A 619-nucleotide genomic window follows, 5' to 3' on the forward strand; every position below is an offset into this window, starting at 1 on the left:
TATATATATATGAAGAAGACCGTTATGCATCTTTCAGTTTGTAGCTACTAAATCTACCTACAACTTCACTAAATTCACCTACAAGGCGTTGGGAACTAAATTTCAGGTTGTGCAATTTCTAGCGTGGTGACTTTCCGACTCCCGGTCGACTAGGCGGGCGTCGCAGCACTCGGGAAAGCCGCAGACGCGTAGACGAGCGCTGGTACAATTGCTTCATGCGTGGGCATTGCTGGAGTTTTGCATTGGCAATGGTCACTAATGGTGTTTCTCGATCATGAGTGGAAGTCTATTATGTGTGTGTATGCTTGTGTTTATGCATATATGCATATACATATATGGAGGCGCAATGGCTCAGTGGTTAGGGCAGCGACTTTCGGTCATAGGATCGCGGTTTCGATTGCCAGACCGGCTGTTGTGAGTGTTTATTGAGCGAAAACACCTAAAAGCTCCACGAGGCTCCGGCAGGTTGGTGGTAGCAAACTCTGCTGTACTCTTTCACCATAGCTTTCTCTCACTTTTTCTTCCTGTTTCTGTTGTGCCTGTAATTCAAAGGGGTCAGCCTTGTCACACTGTGTCACGCTGAATATAACCAAGAACTGCGTTAAGGGTACACGTGTCT

This window comes from Octopus bimaculoides, chromosome 16 (assembly GCF_001194135.2).
Source record: "Octopus bimaculoides isolate UCB-OBI-ISO-001 chromosome 16, ASM119413v2, whole genome shotgun sequence".
Lineage (NCBI taxonomy): Eukaryota > Metazoa > Mollusca > Cephalopoda > Octopoda > Octopodidae > Octopus > Octopus bimaculoides.